General features: G+C 44.1%; 1 protein-coding gene across 3 annotated transcripts in view; it reads right to left on the bottom strand.

Annotated features, from left to right (window-relative positions):
• NUDT17 (nudix hydrolase 17) overlaps positions 1 to 24,528 on the bottom strand; it is a 556,736-nt gene that overhangs the window by 51,752 nt on the left and 480,456 nt on the right. The gene's annotated exons all lie outside the window — the stretch shown is intronic.

Below are 24,528 nucleotides of genomic sequence, written 5' to 3'. Positions count from 1 at the left end.
TTCACAGATGGTAAACTACAAAAAGAGATACTCCCCGTTCAAATAGACACACTAAATTCAGCAATAAAAATATCAGCATTATTATTTAAGCGATAGTGGAAGGGATAGATGGCTAGACCATATAGATTATAATTATAAGCTCATACCTAAACGTCCTTGCCTACCTAACCAGTACAGAGACCAAAGTTTCAGTGAGACTAATTCAAAGGGAAGTACCTGAGAATAGGGGTAAAAGCAGCCACGACTCCCCAAAAGAAAAGTTGGACAAAGCAAACCGGTAAGTTCTTTAGGCAATGTGGGAGAAGAGAAAACCGAAACCAATAAGGACAAATAAAGTGATTAAATATTGTGACAGTATAATGTAGTAAGACACAGACAATAGATTCAACTTTCTAATCAAAAGCTTTATTTTACTTAAAGGATCTGGGTGGAGTAAGGCCTAATTAGCCCTATACTAAAGTGGGATTTCCCTAGCTAAAGAAAACTAAGATAGTCTGGGTCAGTAAGTTCAAATCAAAAGTCTGTCTCCGAAACCAATACTGACCCTCACAACTAACTGTATACAATGTGTAGGGATGTCAGCAGAAAAACAAATAGTTTATAAAAAATAAAGTTCCAAGCTTCTTCCAGCTCTTGGCTTATAATCAGCTTCCCCAAGTTCAGAATAGTTCCAAAAAAGCATCTGGGTTCCCTTCCCAAAGAGTTCAAAATCTTCCAGCTTCCAAAACCAATATCAGTTCAAATCTTTAATCATCCAGACTTTTCAATAGTTCACATAGTTTGCTCTGTTTCTTCATTTATAATTCACTTCAGCAACTGTTGCAAAAACACAAGCTTCTTTACGTTTGCTTTCCTTTGCTCTTTCCAAGTAGGGGTCACTCGGTTTAGGCACAGTTGTCAGACCACACGATCCACCCATTACAGGTCATGCAACTAATACCCCTATTGCTTTCCTTGGCTCTTTTCAAGTCGGGATCACTGGGTCTAGGCGCAGTTGCCAGACCACACGGTCCACCCATTACAGGTCACGCAACTGATACCCCTATGCAACTTGTTATGCTTTCTGTATTCTTCTGGCTTTTACTAACACAGGTTCTCTCACTCTCAACCTGTAGTTCTTTCGGGATCTTTGTATTTGGCCAATACTTAGTTTCTCATTTCAGATCTTCCTTGGAAATCTTTTGGCTTTGCCACCGTTTGCGACTTACACTCTCATTCCATGGTATTACCCATTAGTACCACCTTGCTCTTATTTAGTTCAGAAGCGCTCATAACTTGCTTTTGTTCCATAAGATATTCCAATATGCTCTCAATGTCGCTCAATCAATTTGTTATTCAATGTTACTTGTTTCAAACTTCAAAAGTACTTTTAATAACTTGCAGCCTGTTCGGTATTTAAATGTACCTGCTTTGGCCTTCCACAGTACTTATAACAGTTCTCAGTTTGTTCGGCATTCATACATGCTTGTTTCCAGTCCCCAGAGCACCCCAGTATGAGAGTTCTCTTCTTTTCACTCACCGGTATGCAGCAGCTCCTTTGGGTTTCCCTTCCTCATTTCCCAGCTTCTTTTTGCTCTGCCTTCCTTCCACCGGAGCCCCAGCGCTTGCCGTCCAGGAATTCTGCAGTGCACAGCCACACTCTTCTGCCGTGGGAGCTGCTGAGAGCACCACTCCCTCCCTCAGAGACCTACAGCGATCGGGAGGCTTTAGTGCCCTGCAGCTCCTGCTGTGGGCACCGTGCAGGGAGGACAGCAGGATCACAGACCCTCTCATGGTCGGTCTTGGCCCCAGCATCTCTCTCACTCCTGCTCAGTACGCTTGCCTCAAGCCCGCTCCTCTACTGCCCACTCCGATTCTCCAGGCCGCGTCCTTCTCTCCAAGCAGTTTCTCTCTCTCTCTGTGCTGGGCGGTCACCATTTTTATACTCCTTGAACTTATTCAATGACCATAGGTGTGAGTCTTTAACTTTAATTGCCTGACCATGGTGAGAGCGATTAGCTGGACATGCCTGGCTATTACAACTGAACTCCTCCAAAGCCCTCTTCCCCGTCTCAGTACCAAAGTGGTGTTTAGGGAGGTTTGAATGAATGGAAGTGTGCATAACTCCTGTTTGTTTCCTTATCATCCTGGTACAAGGGTGAAATCTATCTGTACTAACAAGAGGAGTCTGATGTGTGTCCTACTAGTTGATCCCTTCCTCGTCCCAGTATAAAAATTACATTTCTGAGGGTCATTTTGAAAGGAAGAAAAGGGGCAGGGTTGACAGTAACCTACCAAGGCTGTTGGGACAGAGATTTCATTGTGAAAAGGGAATAGGGGATACCATTTCTCACCCAGGGACGTCCTCTCCCCACTCCCCAAATTCCCTCCACCCAGGTGATCCTCCCTTGCATCTCCACCCCCAGGGTCAGGATCCAAAAGTGCTGGTCTTTCCCTGGCCACCTGAGCAGAGGAAGCCGGGGAAAAGAAGTGAGGACGCCCTCAGGTTCCTCACAAGAAGTACACCTAAATGAAAATCAAGTTTAGGCCACACCCCTAGTGACATCACATTAGCAAAGCCCTTAGATCATTGTTCCTTCTAGCAGACATTGTAAGGTTCTGACACACTATTACTATTTGCTTTGCCAATGTTTGTTTTACAGCAGACTCACGGGACGGGCATTCATGGAATGTAAGAGTGGAAAAGGGCTGTTCAGCAGGAATTCGGATAAGGTCTTTTTGGCCAATGTGACCCCACGCACTGGAAAAGTCTGGTCAGGGCAATGGACTGTTTACAGAGCAAAGGGGTCACCACGGTGGAAAAGGGAACCCTGGCACCAGAATTTGTCATATGACACAGGGACTGGAAGTAGATATCACACTTAGATGGATTGTTGGGGCTAGGAAATGTATTGCACTTAGATGGATTGTTAGGGTAGGAAATATATTGCTCTTATATGGATTGTTGGGGTGGGAAATATGTCACACCTGGATATTGTTCGGGGTAGGAAATGTATTGGACTTGAAAGGATTGTTGGGGGTAGGAGATGTGTCGCACTTGGATGGATTGTTTGAGTAGGAGATGTGTCGCACTTGGATAGATTTGTGAGAGTAGGAGATGTCACAATTGGATGGATTTTTGGGAGTGGGAGGTGTGTCGTACTTGGATGGATTGTTGGGGGTAGGAGATGTGACACACTTGGATGGATTCTTCAGGGCAGGAAGTGTGTTGCACCTGGATAGATTGTTGGGGTAGGAAGTGTGTCGCACTTGAATGGATTGTTGGAGGTAGGAAATGTGTTGCACATAGATTGATTGTTTGGGGTAAGAAATGTATTGCTACTTATTTAACCATACTAAAAACTCACCATTTTGCATACTCACGGTAAAACTTTGAAATAAACACAACCATACCTCTACTGCACCACAAACCGTATGCACTTCACCACACCCAACATGAAACCAAACCCTACCCAATCATACCTCAACACCACATAACGGTTACCAACTGAAAACGCACCAACGCTTAATGACCGGTTTCTCTGAACTGAAGCTGCCAACAACACATCAAAGCTCTCTTGCTCTTCTCCCTCTCAACCCCACCATCAAACCGCTCCCGACCCTCCTTCCATTGCAGCCCTGCCAGAGCGCAAAGAGACCACGCAAGAGGCAACAGTGCGCAGTACAAGGCCCATTAACATATTGAGAAAGGAAAAGAGACTAATGAAAGGATGGATTGTGCTGGCTGGAGGCAGGATCTTTCTGACAGAAGGCCTGGTGATGTTTTCCACAATGTTCTCAGGTTTTGGTTTGGTGTGGATTTGCAATACCTCTGTCTTGAATGCTTGGGGCCTGATCACACTTCTGTGCCGTTTTCCACTCTGGTACCTTTGCCTGTTGATGTCCAGACATCACCACTGGGAAGATGCATTTCAGTGGCCATTCCCTCATAGTTTCAAGGACTTTGTTCAAGGTAAGAGCATGTTATCTTTTCTCCAAGTGCTGTAAGGGTGACGCGTTGTTCTTGCATTTCACTCTACTGAGTGGGGCTCTGCAAGTCTTTGCAAGTGTATTACCGGAGGTGATTCCAAAGTGCCAAGCAGGTCCTAAATACTTAGAGCCTTTCAGAGGGAAACCTCAATTTGCTACCTTGGTGATCTACTTTTGGTCTTATGAATGAGGGCTTGGATCATGTCAGGCTATTCTGCTAGCTGGGTTCTCCTCAGGGTTAATGCCGGAGGGCTCCCTAGTGTCTTTGAAGCCTTCTCAGTCCAGTACTGGGATCTTTTCTGAGGGGCCTTCCTCAGCATGTGGCTGCTGCCGGTGCTACGCTAACCCAGACCTGCTGTGAACCAGTAACACCCTCGGTCAAGGACCCCCATGCACTGTACTGCACTGCTTTACATGCATGTATTCAAGACACTGTTAAAGCACCTGCCTCAAGTGTCTGTCTTTGAGAAAGTATACTCAAAAAACAAGATGGGTGTTGGGGAGAATTCTGAGAAATTTGCTAATTCCCTTCTACCTTAGAGACTCACGGCTCTTTTGCTGGTCTTTAGGACCTTTCATTTTTATGCTGGAGAGAGTGAGACCTTCTTTCCACTCTCATGTATTTTTCTTTGATTTGAACTCTGTGTTTCTTTTGATTTTGGAGTCTGACAAACTCCATAGGCATCACCTGTTTACATTGTGACACACAGGGAAGTCCTTTAGATTTCCCAAAGGTTTAAATACCTTCTCTTGGTTAAACTACTGTTTCTAAGAGCAGCAAAGTGAAATTGACTTTACTTACCTTTTGTAACTTTGTAGACCCAGCACACACTATTTTACATAGAGTACTGGAGGGGTTACTTAGTATCCCCTTTGTCTACTTTCTCATTTAACATTTTTATGTTAACCTATCTACAATTAATGGCTGGTGGCTTACTTTTTAATGCCATTGTGTGCAGCTGCAGTACAACACCCATGGGTACCCATTTTGTCAAAATGGCCCCGGTCGTCTTTTTTCGCCATTTCTTGTTGTGAAGGTCCTTCCTGAGATTTACTCTGTGCGCCAAACCAGGTTTGGTCCCTTTGTTCGTTTTGTCTTTGGCGGGGATGACTGCTGAAGCCCGCCTCTGGCTCCAGCCTGTCTGGCAGGGCAGGAAGCGAGGGAGGTTCCCGAAACTCCCTGTGCTTAGTCTCCTTGGTTACAGGAATTGCACCCAAAGGTGATTGGCTGGCTGTCTGTCATTGGAGGACAGCTACCATGCTGTGTGAGTGACAGCTAGGCTGCAAATGAATGGGAGAGACTTGCATAAAAGGCGAGGTGTTTTGCAAGGAAGGCAGAGTCGACTACTGGACGAAGGAATCCGAAAGAAGAACTTGGAAGAGAAGCGTGTTGCAACTCCTGGACCGCTGGTTCGCCCGGTGAAGACCTGCTGCAGTGCTGAAGCTCCAAAATTTGCCTCAACTAGAGAAGCCCTGCAAAGGACGACTTCTCCCTTTGGGTTGGTGGGACCAATCGACCCCAAGACGAACTCGACTGGAAATCCAGCGTTTGCTAGCTGTACTTCCATTGCTGCTGTAGGAACCAAGTGCCAGGGGACAGGAACAGCCGAATGGAGTCCACCCCAGAAGCAAGGAAAGTCCACAAACTGCGGTGGTGCTATTGGCAAGAAGTTGAAACCACAAAATGCTGCTGATCTGAACTTTGCCCATTGCTGCCACCAACCTTCAAATCGTAGTGCAGGAGTCCTCAGAATGTCCTCCCTCTTGTCCCCATGACTGAGGCACAGGAACAACAGGATCTGCCATACTACAACAGGAACAGAACCCAGCTGGAGCCAATTTCTTCAGACCTAAGGTACTGTGAACTAAGGGGTACTTACCTCTCCTTGTGTAGCTTGCTTGCTCTCAGTTGTAACTTGCATTTGCTGCCTTTTGCAGCGTTGCTTGCAGCTTTGCCTTTCACAAGCCTCCCAGTTTGTGGCCCAACAGTGATTTCTTTTTCTAGAAAACTCTCTATAACATTGTGCAAGACTTTTTACTCACCGTCAAGAAGTGCCTCAGCTCACCTAGACTTTGCTCAATTGGCATTGGCTGTCCTGGCTACCTGAAGACTCTTCTAACCTCCAACTTTGTGTTTTGATCTATCCCTCCAAAAAGTCATACATTCTTTACTTGTATAGCTGGGGGAGGGTTAATCTACATTGGATTGGGGGGTTTAAAAGTGCTTACCTGTTTGAGAAACTTGTTAACCATTGATTCCTTCCCTAACCTTTTCCTTTTTGACATCAAACTCAGTATTGCTCTAAATGTACAAGTGATATATCAATGGCCAGTGTGTCTTAGCCATTGAAGTCACCTCAGGGTGTAGGAAGGGTCTGTGTGCCATCCCCAACGGGTATCTACTAATTTATTGAAACTGAGAGTGTGTATTTTGAAGTATATTTAAGTGTTACATATTTACTCCTTTCTAAAGAAGGCTCATTTTAAAACTGACTGTTAAATAAATAAATAATTATTTAATCAAGAAACCTTGAGTGTAAGTGTTATTTGGATACTTGTCACTGTGAAACTCTATGTTGCAACCCTACAGCTCACATTGACCCCTCTTGAGATAAGCCTGGCTGCTCAGTCACTCTACCAACTTGTGTAGTACATACTTATACCAAAGGTTGGGTTACCTATTGCCAAGAGGACAAGGCTGGTGCAGTCCCCCACAGGGTTACTGCATACAATCTTGCCTAACAATAGGATACAGGCTACCCCTCCCTTTTCCACATATACAAATACTTTTAAGCTATGTTCGATAGCAATGGTTGAAAGATCCACTGTGCACAACAAGAAATCTGTTAATAAACAGTTTAATATTTCATTAAGAACTTTATTAAAAAAACAATTCATCTTACACAAAAAGACACCATAGGAGATGTCCCTTTGTCAACTATCATGAACGCCCCGATGCATTGATTAAAAAACTGTGTCACACTGTGAGGTTAGTATGCATAGGTGACAATATCTTATAACAATACTCAAAAGAGAAAGACTAGTTCTGATAAACATTTACACTAAAACTGTCACACGCACATAACACCCTTCATGTACTTAAGAGAGTAACCTTACATATGTGTATGACGCAATCACAAAAGAACGGACATCTGACTGATGTCTATTTTGTCATGCTATAGGTTGACACATTGTGTTTCGGCCCCTAGTGTGAGATATTTCCGTTCTTGTTTGATTGGGTCATTCTCACGGCGAGCCATTTTTCTGTAGTAGATCCATCACTAAATAACAGCTAGATCGAGTTTGACTATACAGATATAAGGATCTGAATTACTCTCTTAAGTACATGAAGGTGGAGAGGAGAGGTTTTTTCAAGTTCCAAGGATGAGGTTTTCCATTTCTCCACCTGCCAAATTAGTGAGATACAGGTGCTTAGCACCGAAGACTCCTTCATCCAATTCCTTAAGGAAAAGGTGGGTCTCTGCAACCACCCTTCCTTTTTTTTTTGTTGTTGCCTTAAGCGTTCGGACAATGAGTTCCATATCAATCGAAAGATTAATCTTCTGGTATTTCCTCTATCTTGGGGGGCTTCTCAGATATGGGTCTTCACACTTTGGACATGGAAAGTGTGCCCAAATTCCTTCCTCCAGAATCTCACCAAGGGAGTCCAACCCTGACTCACAGTCTGCTGTGGTTGGCATGGCCAGGTGGGTGGCCTCTTGCATTCTGCAAAGGTACAAGCTTCAATGTCTTTCTCCACCAAAAGGATTGCAGGCACAGCTTGTACAAGCGTAGACTGCCTCTGTGGCCTTCCAGTGCTATTTTCTTCTCTAGTGCTCCAGACCTGAAGGCAGTTTTGTCTGTGCAGTCCTCCAGAAGGTTTGGACATTGTTCCTCCTCCCCATCTTCAGTTACTTGCTTAATAGTCTCCTGCAAGTACGGGGGTGGGGATACTGCAGAGAGGAAAGGGTGGTGGAGAAAGATAAAGATACTCACTGTAGTGACTACTGTACTCTCTTTTCTGCATATCGTCTGTCCTATGTCCCTGCAAATAAAATGCCCCTTACAGTTGTAATGCTTGCAGTAAAATAGACTGTTGGTTAGGAGCCGAGGAGCCAGTGAGAGAATGAGCATATGTGTTCCCACAGACACGGTTGTCTCACCCTCCCCCCTAACCCCATTAGATTCTGCTAACTGGGAGTGCTCCATCCTGTCCCTGGGGGGGGCGATAACCCCCGCCCCAAGTATGGACTAGGGGTAGATGATATGCTTCTGGGGATTGTCACTCATGACCAGTTTATTTTCTTTTTAGGTTTTTCGTTGAGTGTAACCATTGGTTCAGGATTATAGGTAAGCAAAGACTGTGCGATCATTGTCTTACATGGAATCAAAATGACACAATCTGCATACCTTGCTGAAGATTTAAGTCAGAAATATGTAGGAAATCAGCTTGGCTGCGTACACTATGAAGATCACGACCACATCGCTATCTGGCTAAATGGAGAACTCTGCATCTATATTTCAGTCCACAAATCCTCAATCTTGGCAGACATCTCTGCTGATTAAAGAGAAGGCTTCTACAGTGAACATCCCCTTCGATTCATCACAGACACCCAGAAAGTACCTAGTCCTCAGTAAGTGTAAAAAGAAAGACTGACATCCCAAAAAATCTAAATGTTACCTCAAGTACTGTTCAAATGCATTTCTAAAGTCAGCCCTGGGCAAGGGTGAGGGGGGACTTTAGAAGGCCACCGTAGTTATGGTGAACAGGGAAAACACAGAGAGGTTAGAGGTTAGCCAAAATCCAGACAAGGCTTAGTTTTAGCAAAAGTGTGAGAGCGGCCTAGGGCTACGGAGAGTCCACATAGGGCAACACTCAATAATTCAAGTTACAGTCAATGTAAAAGAAATACATTAATTTATGAGGCCTTTTTTGAACACACTAGAAGATGAAAATCGCAGGTAAGTGTTGCAATCAAGAACCTCACTTTCAGAGACAATGGGCCTCATTCTGACCCTGCCGGTCCGGAAACAAAGGTTCCGGTAAGTTTACCAGCACCGCTGTTTTCGGATCGGCACATTACAGGTCTGCCTACAGGGGGCATAGCACCCGGCAGGGTCAGATGTGCTGGGCGCAAGGGCCCCTGCACGCAGACTTTTCACAGAAGCACGGCACTGTTAGCAACGGTGCCAGTGCTTCCGCCTCCCCACTCCCATGGAGTCCTATGAGACTCCACGGGAATGGGGAGTTACCGAATCTGCCGCCTGACGTCCCACCCAGGTGGGACTTGAAATGTCACGATGACACAGGTGGCAGATTCAGTGTTTCTGGGTCAGTGGCAACCCGCGGGTTACCACTGACCTCGGAATGAGGCCTAATGTCATCAGATAAGTAATAAAATGTAAAATGAATAAACAGAATCCGTTCAACCCCAGTTCCCTCTTCCTTAAGATATCCAGCCCTAAAGTCACATATTCTAGTTACAGGAGGGGATTTTAAGAAAGATGCAGTGGGCTGTGGTGGTGATTCAAAAGAGTTCAGACATTTTCCAAGTGAAATAAGTATTTTCCCAACATCATAAAAGTACTACTTTCTATTTTAGTCCCAAAGTTAGCCCTAGGGTAGGATTCCCTGACTGAGGTTCGACGACCAAAGGTCAGGCCAGAGGGAGTTTGGGACAAGGGCTTTGCACCCAATGGAGGACTTTGCACCCAATGGAGAACAGGGGTTGCGGGACAGGATCATTTATATGTATTTACCCCCCCGACTCTGATTCTTCCAGGTGAGACTGCGGTTCGTCTGTCATTCGCTGGGGACACGATTTACTTTCGGGTGATAAAGGCTCTGGGGTTGCGGGTGCAGGGGCTAATTAAGGTGCCAGGACAGCTTCCAAGTGGAGATCAAAGACAAAGAAAAAAGAAGACCTCGGCAGGACACCTCGCAGGACGGATGAAGACAGGTTCCAGCGACGTACACCACCATCAGGCAATGACAGTTGATCCGTCGGCGAACAACACAAAAGCGGCTCCAGCGCAGCCTCTCTTGAAGATAGGAAGCTGACAATCTGGGCACAGGCAACTCATGTCACAAGCTGAGGACCCACCAAGTTCCAAGACTCAACTCGGAACAGCGACAGCTGCAGCTATGGAGCCCAGGAGGGAGCCGGTCACTCTGGGGGCATTTCTGAAGGCTCTGTAGGCATGGATCCTCATGCAGGGGTTGAGCATAGTTGGTCCGACTAGTCCAATGTTCGAAGCACCAACAAGGATCTTCTGAGATCAGGCAGAGGAGCAGGGAATTGGAATTGATGCTGGTCAGCTGCAGGAGTCGTCTTCGGGTTGTCAGCAAGCTGATGATCTTTGTGGAAATCTTGGCTCCAACGTGGATATGAAGAATGCTGGCAGGAGTCGTCCTCCTATCCAGATTTGGATCTGAAAGCAGGTTCAAGCCTACCAATACGAAGGATCTGCAACATTCAAACAGCCAGTGGTTGTCCAATCATGGACAACCACAGGTTTCCACACATGCCCAGCACCAGACTTTTTGGCACCAGGGGATGTGGACTGGGACCTGTGGCGGGTCGGAAGAAGGAGTCGGATATGTTAAGGACATTCTAACTTGCTTTTCATAAACTAATAAGAAGGTGGTCTATCTTTCCCTAATGCGAGAGGGGTTTCCCTGCCAATCTAAAGGAACTAAAGGTGCTTGTCTGTCATCAGGAGGTCCCAAAGAAAAAATGTCCTCCGTCCAAACCTAACTCTATCTGACCCTACCACTTATACAACCAACTCTGCCAATACTCTCCCTCACTATTCTAAAATCCTTGAGCATGTTTGTTTGTTTGTTTATTTAGTATTGCGCGGCAAACCCTTAGGTAGCTGGGCGCAGTAGGACAAGATAACTTAAAGCTTGGTTACAGAATGTGTCAAATAAGTAGATATACATACAGGTAGTATATAATTACTGCCACTTCCGGTTACAGTGGAGCGATGAAGCACTGGCTCGTTGTTAGGCAGAAACCTGTGCAGTTCCCTTTGGGAACACTGCAAAAGATTTAGGACTACAGGTGTTAGCAGTAAACCCACTTGGTAGCAGTCTGTACCACCCAGATTTACATGGTAGCTGTGGCTGAGCAGTCAGACTTCTCTCAAGAAGAGTTAGGCAGTATGCAAAGTATACACAATAGGCACTCAGATACAATAATACAAGCAAACACTGACCAGAGCTTTGGTATCAAAGCATATAATTATTTATTTAAAAACACACTGATTGAAACTCTCCAGCACTCTTATTGTAAAACACTCTAAACACAGTTACTATTATAATATATACAACCCTTGTTCCTTATCAAAGAAGTCTTAGTTAACACCACTTATTTCCATACAGAGGTGAGCGCTTAACTGTAGATGGCAATAAGTTTTTGAAGAAGGGAGGGAAAAAAGACAGATTATGGAAAGGTATACCACTCTAAGATTTAGGAACACTATTAGCAAGGCAGAAGAGCAAAAGTCACTTGTGAGCCAAAGTCCATAGGCTGAGCCCACTCTTAGAGAGAGCAGAGCACAAATGCGCCCAAGGTCACACAGTTACACTAGACTTAAAAAGTCTTGCAGAGAGTTCGCAAAGAGTTTAGGGAGGCCCAGAAAGGTTCAGCCAGGGTGTCCCAGGCTAACCCAGGTTCGAAAGCCGGGGGCTAAATCTACCCCGTACAGTCGGTGGCAAGGGAAGCCGGGCGGGACACGGTACCTTAAGTGGGAAGGATCCTCCAGCGGTGGCAGTTGTTCCTCGCAGCGGGTGAAAGTCTCGTCGTCGTCCACGGGAAGAGAAGATCTCGACTTGGAGGAAAGATGAAGGTCGTTGCACTGCCAGGGAAGAAACCAGCCGCAGAGTTTTCCGGTTAAAGGTATTACCCTTTAATTCGCGGTTGTGGTAAAACGTGGTATCCCGGTTGCTGGGGTGCTTGGCACAGGCAAGGTGGCCATGAGATACGTCGGGAAGGCGAAAAGACGGTGAAACTGGTTATCCCCACCAGTCAAAGGAAGAAGACTCTCCGGCGGGAGATCTCCTCTGTCATTGGGTAAAGTGGTGAGACGGTCCAGCAGGGCTCCACCGGTGGTGTCGTCGTGGCAGGTCGGCTCAGCTTCTCTCTTGTTGGATTCTTAGGTCCTGTGGTGACTTCTGAAGTTCCAGTCCCCAAAGCCCTGCTTTTATGCAGAAAACCCCCATTCACTCAGCCTAGCTGTCACTCAAACATGCTAAGTGGTGAGCCGGCCGGCTCACCACTTGGGCCAATCAGGACGGAGAGCGACTTAGTTGCCTAGGCAACTCAGTCCAGGGTGCCTAAATCCCTCTCCACCCCTCCTAAGTACCCCAGACAGAGTGGCACCACTTTGGAGGGCTTCTGTGGAGAAGCCCGCCAAAAAGTGGAACAAAGGGCTCGACTTGGGTTGGAGTCACAGAAGGGAACACAAACGACATTTTAGAGCCGAGTTTTGGCAAAAAATACCAACCGGAGAATTAATATTAATTAAATAAACCAGCGGTATGTTCGAGGCTATCGTAATTAAATAAATAAAGATAGTAGCCTCGAACAATGGGAAAATCCCATAAAGAAATATTCGCGGTTGAATATAAAAAGTAGTATCCACTGCCACCAGCCAAAACTCGATCAGGGGGGACGGAGACGTGCCCCCTCGATTAACGAACCCCGGGGCAATCGAATTGCCCCAGCCAGTACGTCCACAATATGATGGTTTGTACTGGTTCTGTTCAGAATTTAAGACTAGTAAAGTCACTATGACACCCCTGTGTTACTGCACTGAGGGTGCTGTGTAACACACATTACAAAAACACATGAAGCCCTATGGAGTAAAAGACCCCATAGCCCATTAAACACATCTAGAGTCAAAGAAACACACTCAAATCATGCCCAAGAGTGAGGGTAAAAGAGTCTCACTCTTGGCAGGAGAAAAAAATAAACCCCAAAAATCCAGCAAAGCTGCTGGGGGACTCACTAGGTTAGGAAATTCAGCCTAAACAGAGAATTCTCCCTAACACTCGTATATAGTATAGTACATGTTGCAATCAATAGGTACAGTCAAAGGCAAATACAGTGATATTAGTAGTGCAGAGTACAGGCGTAGCAAGTTATAGGTCATTTGTTCGTAGCCATTTAAGTACATTGCGTCTAAATTTAGGGTATGGTTGTTCCGTTCTGAGGTCAACTGGGAGCGCGTTCCAAGATTGAGCAGCTTTGACTGGGAAACTGGTGCCACCAGCTATGGCTCGTTTAAATCTAGGGATCACTAAGGTGTGGGCATTGGCGGCTCTCATCGGGCAGGTAGCGGTTCTCCTGTTTATCCTTTCAACAAGGTATGGCGGTGCTAAATTGTTCAGGCATTTGGAAGTGAGTGAGACGGTTTTCAAGAGGATCCTGTCAGCTATTTTTAACCAGTGGACCTCTCTTCTAGAGTTAGAAATATGTTCTCTCAAGGGGATATTCAGAGCTGCTCTTAGAGCATTATTTTGTAATCTTTGAATTTTATCCGTAACATATTTGTTGGCACCTGAGTATAGGGCATTGCAATAATCTAGTCTAGACATTACAAGGGTGTTGGCTAGGGTAATGCAGCTTGCGGTAGAGAGGAATGGTCTGCAGGCTCGGATGAGCATACAGATATATGCTGTTGTAGATGCAAGTGAGTTCACTTGTTTCTTGAATGTAAGTGTAGAGATATGATAGAAGCCTAAAGTCTTGACAGCAGGCATCGCCTTGATGAAGTTGTTAATATTAAAGGAGGTGTAGCTAGGACTAAGTTTTTTTATGTTAGTTTCAGAGCCTAGGATCACTATCTCAGTTTTGTCATCATTCAGGCAGAGGCCATGGGATGCCATCCATGCCTGAATGAGGAGGTATATCCTGTTTACTAAGGCCGTGTCATCAGTGAAGTTACCCGAAAGGGGGATAAGGATCTGGGTGTCATGTGCATAATTTGTGTAGGTGACACCCTGTCTGTCCAATTTATCAAACAACGGCTTAGTAAAAATGTTATACATAGTGGGTGAGACACAGGATCCTTGTGGTACTCCACACAATATTTGAATCGGGTCAGCGGAGGCTGAAGGGGAGAAGACTATCATTGTACGGTTGGCCAGGAAGGATTGGGCCCAGGCTATGGCCGCCCCTGAAAAATGGGCCGCCGACCTAAGGTGGTTGCATAAGACTGTGTGATCCACTAGGTCGAAGGCTGCAGAGAGGTCTAGGAGAAGTAGCATAGCTGTTTTCCCATTGTCCTTCAGCTCGTCAATTTGAGTCTTAAGGTCTAGCAAGGCTGTTTCAGTGCCATGAAGAGGGCGGAAGCCAGATTGTCGCGATCCTAGTAATTGATTATCTTCTAAGTATTTCTGAATTTGAATGTATGCTACTCTGTCAATAATTTTAAGTAGAAAGGGGACAGTGGTAATGGGTCTATAGTTGGTTGGGATGGTGGGGTCTAAAGATTGTTTTTTGAGAAGGGGGAGGACCCAGGATTCTTTAAAATTGTTAGGCACTGTATTGGTTTTGAAAGAGGCGTTGTTGAGCTTAGAGATGAACGGGACCAGGTCTCTAAGCTGCGTCCTTTATGATTTGGGCAGGGCAGCTGTCATCCTTACAGTTCGAGAGTTTTAAGGAAAGTATGATTTTCTCTGTCTCAAAGATAGAGATATTTTTGAAGCTGAATGGTGGTGTCATATTGTTCCCCATATAATGGGAGGGTTGCTGCTCCGATGGGAGCAGTGAGGCCTTTTTGTTGGCTATTTTGAACTGGAGCGATGTAATTTTATTCAAGAGTGCATTTTGTATTGCAGTGCACCATAGCTTGTCCTTAGGGACATTGTCTGCCGGTGGGATAGGGGATTCCATTTCCCAAAGGATAGTGAAAAGTTCCTTAGTGTTGGACTTAGCCTTCGCAATTCTCTCGTTGAATGTATTCTTTTTAGTGTTGATTATTTCTTTTTTTGTAATATTTGGAGAGGTCCATTAGTTTGACCTTGTTATTGTTAGGGAAGTGAAGCCAGATGGATTGCAACTTTCTTTTTTGTAATCTTAATTCTTTAAGTTGAGGCGTGAACCAAGCATTGAAGTGGGATTTCTGTCTACCTTTGTGCAGTTTGATAGGTGCAACAGTATCCAAGGCCTCAGTCATGACATTGTTGAAGACCTCCACTAGAAGTGTGGGGTCTGAATTATTGTCAAGGTTGTTGATAGATGGGAGGAGGTAAGGGAGTAGTTTTTCTGCTGTAATATCCTTTTTTCTTCTAGTTGGAAGTGGAGGTGCCATATCAAGAATTTTGCGGCTGAGGAGATCTAGCGTAGCAGAGAAAAAAATTAGATGGTGGTCGGTCCACGATTGGGTGACAGTGTCAGTAATGGTAATGTTACAGTTCAGATCGGCTCCCCAGTCAAGGGTCCTACCTTTAATGTGGGTGGGGGATAGGACTTTTTGTGAGTCCATGGTCTTTTAGAAGAGCTGCCTTTGATTGGGCATGTTTATTGTCGGTGTCGTTAAAGCCAAGATTAAAGTCTCCCAGCAGCAGAGTTTGTGAGTGGTCTTTGTATTATTAGCTATAAGGTTAGTTAGGTCCTCCTCAAAGGTTCCCAGTGGGCCTGGGGGTCTGAATACCAGGTATATAGTTAATGTGCGGTTATTAAATAGAGGAAATTTAGCTGCTAGTACCTTGCAAGGTGGTGAGGAGGTGAGTCTGATGGGTAGACTGATTTTGGATGTAATGGCTAGGCCGCCACCTCTAGCATTGGGCCTCTCTACTCCAAGTATCTGATAGCTATCAGGTACCACCACCATAAGGGTTGGTCCCGCTGGCTCATGTAGCCAGGTTTCAGTTAAGGCAAGTAGGTCCAAATGCTCACTGTTTAGGATGTCGGCGATTTCAGTAGCATGGGCTACCAGAGATCTGGCATTGATGAGTGGCACCATTTTTAGGAGTGGTAGGATCATGAGTGGAGTTCTGGTTATTAGGTCTGGGACCCAATGCTCACTTGGGTGGGCGTTCATTAGTTTGGGGGACAGTGTGTCTAGGGTGGCTGTTCATGTTAGGTTTTTTTGGTTCATAGAGACGGAATAGTCTGGATCTAAGTCTCAAGATTAATTTGCACAAATAGGCTAAAATCAAGGTGCGCAAGTAAGCTAAAATCAAAATGCACAGGTAGGTTAAATCGAATTGCACAGGTAGGCTAAAATCAAAATCCACAGGCAGGCTAAAATCAAAATGCACAGGCAGGCTAAAATCGAATTGCACAGGTAGGTTCAAATCAAAATGCACAGGTAGGCTAAAATCGAATTGCACAGGTGGGCTAAAATCAAATGCACAGGTAGGCTAAAATCGAATTACACAGGTGGGCTAAAATCAAATGCACAAGTAGGCTAAAATAAAATGCACAGGTAGGCTAAAATCGAATTGCACAGGTGGGCTAAAATCAAATGCACAGGTAGGCTAAAATAAAATGCACAGGTAGACTAAAGTCGAATTGCGTAGGTGGGCTAAGGTCAATTAACACATATGGACTATATTCAGCTAGCATATGGTAGGCCAGTTGACAATTCGCAGTGTGCACTATTTCAGAGTAGTTGTTGTAGCTTCGTTTCAATAATCATTATCTTGCCTGTTAGGTAAAATATGGACTAGGTGAGCCTCTAAGTTAAAGTGCCCAATAATAATGCGTAATAAAGGGTAGAGCACAAATGCTGGCATGTGGGTATTAAACATGCTGTAGTGGAAAGAGACCTGCATATATGAATAGGCTCAGTTCGTAGCGCCATAGCTAAGTATGACTAGGGGCAAGGCAATATTGGGCGGGTACAACAGTGGCGACATGTGTACAAAGTTAGGTCACGCCACTCGAGAGTAGGTGCAGGTTAGGTGAACAGTAAACAGTAATAGTTCAACGCTAGTATCACATGTTGCTTACTGGTATAGAGGCACGAGCAGAAATAGGTTCAGTGTCGGATGCTCTAGTGGGTCGTTAGGCTGGTAGTCGGGATACGTGATGTGAAAGCATATCAGCAAGTCATTAGTATTCATTGGAGTCTGCTTCCGGGGGAGTAGGTGTAACAGGAGTTGAGACGCTCCAGTATGCAACCAGTGTGCGAACAGGCGCAGAACAGGGCCTTTTTGCCACGGGCCTACGCGTCTACAGGTCGGCTTCCGCCTGGCCGGCGAGGGCTTGTGGGTAATATGGGCTAAAGGCGTTGCTTAGCAACAAGTCGTCAGTCTCGGCTTTGTGCCGTGGAATGTGGCGGCCATTTCGGGTTCAGGTGCAGTAATGGGATAATAGGAATCTGCGGATTGGGCTGTGCTCACCTCATGGTGCAAGAATATGAGGGTGAGGGCTCAGGCAGCGCGGTCCTCCGCGTGCCTCTGCTGCTAGATGTCTTGGCGAAGGTGGGCTCCTGCCCTTTGCGTTTGCTGTAGGCAGCGGTGCAGTACATGTAGCATTCAACCACATTACTGCTTACTTTGTCAACTGCCAAGGTGACCCCATGCACTCTGGGTTCTGCAACTGCCACTCCATAGAAGCAGCCCTTACACATGTTTCCAACTCCCTTACTACTGCTAACCACTCCCACCTTTCCTCTACACGCATCCTCCTTGATTTCTCTGCTTCCTTCAACACTGTTGGCCACACATTCCTCCTCCTGATTTTTTCTGATTCTCTCAAACATGGCTTTCAGGGCATTGCCCCAGCCTGGATTTCATCCTACAGATCTAGTCACATCTTTCCCAGCTTCTGTTATACTGGAACATCCTATTCAACCCCTCTGCTTTTCAGGGTTCACTCTCTCTACACCTCACCCCTTGGCTTCCTCCTTTGGGTTCTCCTTTCTGGGTTGATGAAACACAAACCTTTTTGCTACTTCACACCTCCTTCACAGATTGACTGACCGCAATTTGACAATGGATGGTGAGTCACTGTCTGAAGCCTAAGTCCGTCAAAAACAAGTTAATTTCCTCATTTCTAAGGCCCTCACCCCTTTCCTCTCTTTGCTGATCCCTCAACATGCACGTCCCCAAACCTCATGCTATTTACCTGGGGGGTTCTCTATAACAGTGATCTGAATTTTCAGCAATTCAATAAGTATACCCCTCTGACTGCTATGCTTGTGACCCTCAACATCTGAAAAAACGCCTCTGCATGGGACTTCCTCTTTACTGCTTTACCTCACTTAACAAAGATACTTAGTTTTGCTATCCACACCCACTTTCCCCAAGATATTCACCTATGTCTGTACGCAGCTTCCATGCCCGCATGCTCACAATGCCCAATCGCCCCCTATTTCAATTCCTCCTTCTAGTCTTCAAATGTATCCATGGGTTGCCAACTGCCCCCAAACAAATCTGGCTCCCCCCGCTCTTCTCTCCCCCTTGCACTCAGATCTCTTGCTTTCTTCAGCCGCTCTGACACTTGTCCTCCCTCTCACTTTTGTGGCTTCACCCTAATCGCACGCCAGGAACTCTCTGCACCTTGACATCAAGTCCATCCCCAATTTACTGGGCTTCAGAACTGCCCTAAAAAGGCACTTCCTCTCACTAGACGGTGTATCCAAATTGTCAGATGGTATTACCCCATACTCCTACTAGTTACTCACATAAGGCAATAAGTCTTGGGAATACTTGGCCGCCGTTACATTATTAGATACACAGCATCTTGTGAAAGCTCTCCTTGCAAGCAAAATGGGTACAACAAAACGAAGGCATGAAGAGGCAGACACACTTTGACAAACAGTAGCTACAAAAGAGGTAGAACTGAAAGAGAGGGGCTGAGATATGTATTCATGTATTTGCTTATAACTAAAAAAACAGATGGCACACTGACTCATTCAGGATTTAGGATTACTTAACAGATATGTAAAGATTTATTCAAAATAATAACTCTTCAGTATGTTACACCGTTGTTGCAGACAGGGGATTATACACTGGTAGGAGACAGTACGACCTACAAGCAATTGGGCAGTGACCTGACAGAAAGACTGAGGAATCTAATAAATCCCACAATTGAAGAAGCGAAAGCTGAAGGCTACATTAGCCAGAAGGAGGCAGGATTTCCTCTATCCAAAACACCTGAGATGCCCGGCCTTTTATTCGCTCCCTAAGATTCATAAAGGCATCACACCACCACCAGGACGTCTTATAGTTTCTGGAAAAGGTTCCATACTGGAACCCGTTTCACAGTTGTAGATTTCTTCTTGAGAAATGAAGTCCCTCGGATGAAATCCTACACGAAAGACACAACTGCAGTGTTAACACATCTGCAAGACATGACGCTTGAAAGTGAGGAAATCTATGTCGGAACTATGGACATAGAATCCCTCTATTCAAAAATTCCACGGTTAGAAACACTCAGAGTTAGAGAACAGGTGTTACAGAACAAACAAGAACCAATTTAGATGCCTGTCACACTCATTATGCAGCTTGCAGAAATTACACTCACCAAAAATTACTTCCTGGTGGAAGAAAACTACTATGAGCAGATCTCAGGTACGGCGATGGGAGCGACTTTTGCCCCGACATTCGCCAACCTATATGTCGCCCATTTTGATGAGAAACACATCTACCATGAATCTAATCCGTACTCCAGAAACATCTTAAATTGGCGTCGCTAAATCGATGACATTCTGATTTTCTTTGAAGGGAGTGAAGCAACCCTGCATGAATTCATTGTGTGGCTCAATAGTCTGAATCCATTCTTACATTTTACATATGAATACAGCAAGACAGAAGCCACTTTTCTTGATCTTACAATCCTGAGAAAAGGGAACAGTTTAGAGACCACAATGCATCAGAAAAGTACAGATAGAAACTCCTTGCTGGAATATAATAGCTTTCACCAGAGAACGGTGAAGGAAAACCTCCCGTTTGGACAATTTCTCCGGTACAGAAGGAATTGTACCACACAAACGGAATAGGACATACAAGCTGACAGACTGACTACAAATCTGAGAGAAAGGAACTATCCAGCTAAAATCATCAAGCAAGGAAAAGGGCAAGGAATATACTATGGGATGTTATACTCGAACAACATGGCAGAAGAACCAGATATGAGGATGCAATAACAACAGTCCTCGGCCAGTCACCAGTGGTGAACAGACTGAAGAAAGAAATAAAGAAAGCCTGGCACATTCTCAATGTTGGAGAAAGCAAGCTAAAACCACCATTGTTTGCAATAAAAAGGAGGAACATCGGGGACGGGCTGGTACACACTTATAAAGAAAGGAAAAAGGAACAAGATGGTGATTCCAGAATTTGGAATGCACCTAAGGCCATTGCCCATACTCTGTGTGGAAACTGTACAGTATGTCAGTACACCAAACACACAACTTCTATTGATTTAGGATGGCACACACCATGGGAACAACGAGCACTGATCAATTGTAATACTACTAATGTAGTATACCTGATAAAATGAAGACCAGATAAGTTCCCACTTTGGGAACTCCCGTCCCCTGCACACTGTTTGTGGCTAAAAAAGCTCAATGGATTTATATTTCCTAGGCGAAATTCAATGTAAATATAGTAATCAGATTACATTCTATGCAAGTACATGATATTTTAGGAACATTGGCATTCAAACCAAATGATTTAGGTCCAACTTCAAAATAAATTTGTTCGCAAAGATGATTTATTTTTCATATGCATATGCCCAACGCGTTTCGAGATCATTTCTCTTCATCAGGGGCTGTAATAGTTCATTCATTGGTCAAAAAATTCTAAAAGAATACTAAAGAAATGTAGACAATATATGTTCCTAAAATATCATTGGGTATATGTCATTAGCCACAAACAGTGTGCAGTGGACGGGAGTTCCCAAAGTGGGAACTTATCTTGTCTTTATTTGTATGTACAACCAATATGCCAGGGTTGTTAACTTTCTCCCCTGCACCTTAAAATACCTTAAATATAGCTCTCTTTTCTTCAAAGAGTCCAATAATTCTAATTATTTCCATAGTTAACTAAGAGTGCCAGGTGTTCACCTTCCAGTTTGATACCTGATAAAATGTCCATATAATAAAAAATACATAGGAATGACGACAAGAGCAGTAAAAACCCGGATAGGGGAACATAGATCTAACATAAGAACTAAAAGAAATAAGGCTCCCATAGTAGAACACTATATCCAACATAACCACTAAGAGAATGATATAACATGGACTGTTTTAGAGAAAGTAGTGGTACCCAAGCGAGGGGGCAACATATCGGCCCTACTACTAAAACGAGAACAGATGTGGATATACAGATTTAGAAGCCACCAAGAAGGACTCAACGAGGAGATCTGCTGGCAAACACTAGCAGTCATGTGACACGTCCAGATATACATCAGAAGATGCTATATGCTACTTATTAGACATTCGCATACAGAACTTTACGAAAAACAAAGTTGATCCAGCAGCCCTCCTGTATTGAAATCCCTTAATTAAAGTGTGAAGTTATCAGAGACTATACAGTTGATTTAACAGCAAATCCAGTAACAGTGTGAACCTCCGCAGATCCAAAGAGCACAGAGAGGCTATATCATCAAAGTTTTACAAACGGCAATATAAACAAGCTGTCATTGAGGACAACGCTAATAACCTAAGTTACGGCTGGTAAGAACTACATTACCAAGCAATACATGCAAGAACCACGAGGACGAGTATCTGAATATTAATGACTATATGAGTATTAAAGACCAAAACTACTAAAGGTTATAACCCAACCAAGAGCAGACACATTATAAGATTTACCGCACAGCGTATATGACGCGACAATTTTAGGTAGAGTAATGTTTAAACACTCGAGCCACTCAGCACTGCAGTACCTTACTAAAACTGTAGAAATTGCCAATTAAAAACATGGTAAACTGTATCTCAATAACTACCAAGCAATGACGTTGCAACAGATCATATGACACGTAGAGATATAAATATGCCGGATCCAAAATGGCGACCGCATAGACGCGATCGATCGGGAGGAAACGTACATGCGAGCAAAACGATACACTAGGTCAGTGCCAACCTAAACATGCTCGAAACAAGTGCACACTTCATTAACAGTCGACTTGTAGTATTGGCCAGTAAATAGCAGGGAGCCTTGATGCCTAAAATATGTATTTCAAACAAGCCATACCGTGAAGCACGCCGTAGCATGAAGTATTCACGTACCAACGGACCCTTGGCTTTTATAGCAATAATAATTACCTGCATAATCCTGGGAGGTTAAAACTCAGATAGATGTGCCCAAATAATATAACTGACCGTGCATATATTTACTGCATGCTCATGCGGATACATGTCCTCTCCCCCCAGAGAACCTCGTTAACCGGGAGTCTGACCGTGGCGAGCCCTGAACGAACACTAATCACGATAAACACGAAGAAGAATTCACAAAACGGAAGCGAAACTACAACCCATGCAAGGTACCTGTGTTCTCTATCACCAAGTAAGGTACAGGATTGACATGAAAGGTCTAAATGAACAATGACACAAGGTTACCTCTTTTTTAGGCTTTAAAGAACAAGAAAGATGAACAACAACAGACGCTAAAGCTATCTGGAGACAGGAACGTAGCCAGGTAAAATGAGTCACATTCAAAGTGGTTTTTTAACGTGAGGCGGCCCTCATACATGAGTAACATGGGTTTACTACTTGATAGGCCAACAAGATTTGTGACGCATGGCAATACACAAAGAAGTGGACCAAACCTCTACATGAAGACAGGTAAGCAACAGGCAACAGTCACTCTTTACAAACAAAGTATCATACACGTCCACAAATGGGCAACTGATAGTTCCCCCTCTCTATCACTTCCCTCATTTAGGGTACATGAAATGTAATCAATGCCCAAAAGAAACCCCGGAGTGAATCCTCCTGAGCCCAACAGAAGGGCAACTTGACATTAATGGAAATATTGTCTTTTAATGTTACACAATACGTTATGATGCATGTAATGTAATTGATGTCCTGAAGAAAGTGGAAACAGAGTTACAACCGCTGAAACCGGTCGACATAAAAACAATAGGTTTGGGAGTGATGACCCTAACCCCGACACCCACTGTAAATAAGCTGTGGGCTCGACAAAAAAACAAACATGCAGCCGTATTTTAATAACTGGCACCAAAAAGAAGTATTGTTGTCAAATTATTTACCAAAAACTTAATTGATACTGATTAAGTACTAGGAATTTATAAGACACACAGCTACGGGGGCAATACGAATAAAACTTACATTCGAACACCCAAGAGTGTGCACTTGTTTTTAGTAACACAGGAAAGTAGTGACAGAGGATAGGGTCAGCCTCTTGCATGTCCCCCACCCCAGGTAGGCGTTCCACCAGCGCTCCCTAGGGACTCAATTGAGCCACACTAAGGGACAGCAAGTGGCGTCTTACAGGGACATTTATGTAGATATAGGGATTTAGACCACCAGGAATAACATTGTAAGAAATCAGTTCTGTCTATATTGTGTTAAAAGAATCAGGGCAAAGACAGAATGGAATCACCCATAGACTCCAAACTGTATACATATACAGGGGATTATATGACCATCAACCTGGAAGATGTTCATTTTCATATTTCAATGGACCTAGGTTACACAAGATACCAGCGGGTAAGGTGGTTACAAAGAATTATCAGTTCAAATATTTGGACGATGTCACAAACATGTGAATATCTCAGCCTTTTTCTAAACATGCTGTGAATCTCTCAGACCCTTTTGCTATCACTATATGAGTTAAGAAAAAGAAATAAACACTTTGTTTAAAGAAATGTAAGTCTTCATAAACATTTATTATGACATTAGCGCATTGGGGAACAGAATATCATTAACCGTTATTATCCATGACAATTAGGGTATACATGTCCATACTGTAAACCCATGCTGCTGTATCAGCATGAGACCAGACCATATAAAAACAACTTGAGCATGACACTGAGAGTGCATTTCCATACATAAGACAATAGATTTCCTTTTTGTTCAGCACTAAACCACTTCTACCAGATAAACCCACTATTTTCTCATTTAGATTACTTATCTGTTAAACTAGGCATACACCGTTAAACCTAAAATAACCATCAAAAACGGATGCGCCCAAACCATAAAAACAATAACAAAAAAATCAACATAAACATGCTGTTTGAGTTTATCCCCCAGCTAGGAATCTACAATACCGGAACCCTCACTGTTTCAAAAGATTTCATTATGATCAAAACGTAAAACATTTTTGACATTTTCTTTTATTGGCCCAGGCCTTCATCAAACCCATGAATCTATGCAACAGGGGCTTGTTAATGGAAAAAGCAAATCATTCAACCTAAGTCATAAACCAGTTTTGAAGAATAAGTTTAGCACTCCCCAATAATATACTTAATAGGCTGCATTTAAAGTTCTGTTCTAATTAATTACAAAATGAAAATCATTCAATACCAAAAACGATGTTCCTAAAAGTAGAATAAATAAAATACAATCTCAAGGTGGTGTTTATTTGTGGGAGGGGTGCTAGAGGAACATGGACTGCATACAGTCCTCTCC

This window comes from Ambystoma mexicanum, chromosome 1p (genome assembly GCF_040938575.1).
Source record: "Ambystoma mexicanum isolate Mex_15411 chromosome 1p, UKY_AmexF1_1, whole genome shotgun sequence".
Taxonomy (NCBI): Eukaryota; Metazoa; Chordata; class Amphibia; order Caudata; family Ambystomatidae; genus Ambystoma; species Ambystoma mexicanum.
The sequence above is the reverse complement of the archived record's forward strand: the minus strand, read 5'-3'. Positions and strand labels throughout refer to the sequence as shown.